The 3,845-nt window shown below is 42.1% G+C and overlaps 1 pseudogene; it reads left to right on the plus strand.

Moving 5' to 3' along the window:
- Positions 1-2,503: 2,503 nt before the first annotated feature.
- On the plus strand, positions 2,504-2,713 carry LOC101991876 (annotated as a pseudogene).
- Positions 2,714-3,845: the final 1,132 nt, after the last annotated feature.

A 3,845-nucleotide genomic window follows, 5' to 3' on the forward strand; every position in this document is an offset into this window, starting at 1 on the left:
GAAGGAAGGAAGGAAGGAAGAAAGGAAGAAAGAAAAAGTTAGAGCTAATGGGCTAAGCAGTGTTTTAATGAATATGGTTTCTGTGTGATTATTTCAGTTCTGGGCAGCTGGGACAAACAAGCAGCCTTCCTATTATACTGCTCATTTCCACCCAACTCTTACACGCTCTCTCTCTTCACCGGAAGTCTCACTGTGTAGCCTTTGTTGGCCTGGAACTTGCTATGTAGAACAAACTGGTCCTAAACTCCTAAGAGACCCATTTGCCCCTGCCTTTCCAGTGCTGGGATTAACGTCCTCCCCACCTCACCTGGCTCTTTTTCTCTGTTTTGGTGCTTGGGGCTCAATACAAGACTTTACACATTCTTTTCTTTCTTTTTGCTGTTACTATTTTACTTATTTTACTATCATTTAAATTGTGTATATGCGTGTCTGTGTTTGTATGGAGATGTGTGCACATCCGCGTGAGTGCCCCTGGTCCAGAAGGGCCTGTCACATTCCTGGGAGCTGGGTACAGGCAGTTGAGCCTCCCCATACGGGTGCTAGGGGCTTGGGTCTTCTAGAAGAGTCAGATGCTCTACTAACAGCTGAGCCACCTCTCCAGCCCTCAACCTCACACATTCTAAGCACACGCTCTACCACTGAGGTACAGCATCAGTTCATGCTGTCAGATCTTAAAACAGGCTTAGGGAAGATTAAGTTTGCATTAAGCAACTAAATCCACCCAAGGAAAGCTCAAGAATATTTTTATAAATCCAAAAATAATCAGTCCCACCAAACACAAAATTCACAACGTCTGGAGTTTCTAGCAAAACAATTACCAGCACAACAAAAATGACCCATTCTGAGGGGAAAAATCAATTGAAATGAAGCCCAAACTGACACATAAATGATAATTAGACAGAGACAAGTGGTTATTATAACTCTCTTCCATATGCTGTAAGGAGAGATCTGAAATGTATAAAAATATCTACCTTCAACTAGTGGTTGTGAAAACTACAATGTTTGAGATTAGGAAAAAAAAATCAGTGGATGAAATCAACAGTATAGAAACTACAGTGGTGTGTGTGTGTGTGTGTGTGTGTGTGTGTGTGTGTGTGTGTGCACGCACATGCACGCACACACATGTCAGTGCAGATAATAATAGGGGCTGAGGAGTAGTTCAAAGGTAGAACACTTCCCTGGCACAAAGTTCTGGATTCTAGCTCCCCCATGAGGACATACTAATAGAAATTATACAACAGAACACCAAGAAAAAGATACGAATGTATAAAATCAAACAAAATATATACTACACTGAAATTACATCCCTTACAATTATCTAACATTATGGGCAAAATCCAAACCAAAAAACAATAACAAAAACCCAACATCAAGGGCCAGGAATGGTGGCGCATGTTCATAAAACCAGTTATTTGGGCAGTAGAAGCAGGAGGATAAGGAGTTCAAGTCCAGTCTGGGCTGTACAAAGCCAGGCTTCAAAAGCAAATGAAAACCCTCAGTAGCACAGTGTTCTAGACATGTTCTTTCCCACTCCAGCCTTAACGACACAGAGATTTATTATTTATTATTAAATCTTGGCCTATAGTTTAGGCTTGTTCCTAACAAGTTCTTTTTTTTGTTTGTTTGTTTTTTTTGTTGTTGTTGTTTTGTTTTGTTTTGTTTTTCGAGACAGGGTTTCTCTGTAGCTTTAGAGCCTGTCCTGGAACTAGCTCTTATAGACCAAGCTGGTCTCAAACTCACAAAGATCCGCCTGTCTCTGCCTCCTGAGTACTGTGAGTACTGGGATTAAAGGCATGCGCCGAACAAGCTCTAATACTTTCAATTAACCCATATTGTTTTTTTATTAATCTACGTTCTAACATGTGACTTTTACCTCGGTCTGATTCTACATGTCCATCTCATTCTGCATCTGGCTGGCATCTCTGCCCCTCTTCTTCCCAGAGTCCTCTCTGTACCTGAAAGTCCTGCCTATACCTTCTGCCTAGCTATTGGCCATTTAGCTCTTTACTAAACCAATCAAAAGGCACCTTTGCTAGTGGCCCTGTCAGAGGAGCTGCAGGTGACAATTGAAGTTCAAGGTGTCAGCCCATCAGGAAGAAACTCTCTGAAGGGTCAATCTTGGATAGGCAAGGCCCCAAGACCACAGACCCCAGGATGTCTTATGTTTTTGCTGTTCCTTTACGTGTGCTGTTGCTATCTTTCTCTGGTATCTGACATGGTTGAATAGATGTGGGGAGAGATTCTCCACTACCTTAGTATAATGTGCTTATCCCATGGAAACATCCCGCTCACTGGACGTTTGTATCTGTGGATTGTCATGAGGATGACTCCCCCCTAAGCTGAACTGTCTAACTGATAATGATGATGTTACCTTACACAGAGATTTGATGAACCAAAGCAAATACAGGGAAATGCTACACAGCCAGGGGTTGTGAGCTTTGTTGTAACTCGGGTTAATGATTAAGAAAAACAATCGACCCCTCTCTGCCTGATTGCCGCCGTCATGGACACGAGTCGCGTGCAGCCCATCAAGCTCGCTAGGGTAACCAAAGTGCTGGGCAGGACCGGTTCGCAGGGACAGTGTACGCAGGTCCATATGGAATTTATGGATGACACCAGCCGCTCCATCATCCAAAACGTCAAAGGTCCCGTTCGAGAGGGAGATGTGCTCACCCTATTGGAGTCAGAAAGAGAGGCTCGGAGGTTGCCCTGACTGGGTCCTGAGTATCCACCACTTGGCCCTTGATGACCTGCAACTATTAAATAAAACATTTGTATTGTTTTAAAAAAAAGAAAAGAAAAGAAAGAAAAACAATCGAGTCCCCAGGAGCCAGGCTGGCTCTAATTCTCTTAATGCAGGAAGATGAAGCCACAAGTTTCAGTGTGCATTGCTAGCTAAAACAAAGCTCTAAACTAACTTCCTGTTAGATCAGATGTTTTGAATACGGCTTTGAGGTGGTAAATCCCAGAAAGCAATCTAAAGTTCCCAAGGACACATGGCTGAGGTCAAAAATACAAAGCAGCCCAGTTGTATTGATAGTTTTCTTGATAGGATTGTTTGATGACGAAAGGTGATGATTAATTCCTTACACCCATTTCTGTCCTCAATCTCCTCTTATTAAACAAACAAACAAACTGAAACTGGAGATATGGTTCAGTGGTGAAGAGCAGTGCTTGCTCTTCTAAAGGTCCTGAGTTCAATTCCTGGCAACCGCATGATGGCTCACAACCATCTGTAATGAGATCTGCTACCCTCTTCTGGCCTGCAGACAGAATGTTGTACACAGACTAAATAAAATAAATAAATAAAACCATTTATGAGTGGGTATGCACCCTCAAGATTTAAAGTAGAGCTGACTGATTCTTTTTTTATATATAAATGTTTAGGTTTGTAATTCTTTTGAGATTCCTTATAAAATTACCTTTCAAGATAAGTAATAAAGTAACTGGCCCTTTCTTTATAACCACAAAATGCAGCCTTCCAGTAAGAGAACTGACTGAGAAGACCTTGTTTGCCTACACAGTTGATCTATAACAAGTTGCTAGGGTACAAACGTGTGTGGGTTTTTGGGACAACTTGGGATTTTTTTTTAACTGTAATATGTAAAATGTTCAATCATTTGAGATATTTGGAAAACATGCTGTTTTTCACTTGCGTTTGTTCACCTGACAAACAGAATGCAGACACATTGTAATTTTCATATTGCCTGCAAGATTTTGCTGGATAATGCTGGGCGGTGGTGGTGCACGCCTTTAATCCCAGCACTCAGGAGGCAGAGGCAGGCAGATCTCTGTGAGTTCGAGACCAGCCTGGTCTACAAGAGCTAGTTCCAGGACAGGCTCCA

The sequence above is a fragment of the Microtus ochrogaster genome (assembly GCF_000317375.1).
Source record: "Microtus ochrogaster isolate Prairie Vole_2 chromosome 14 unlocalized genomic scaffold, MicOch1.0 chr14_random_1, whole genome shotgun sequence".
In the NCBI taxonomy this organism is placed as follows: domain Eukaryota; kingdom Metazoa; phylum Chordata; class Mammalia; order Rodentia; family Cricetidae; genus Microtus; species Microtus ochrogaster.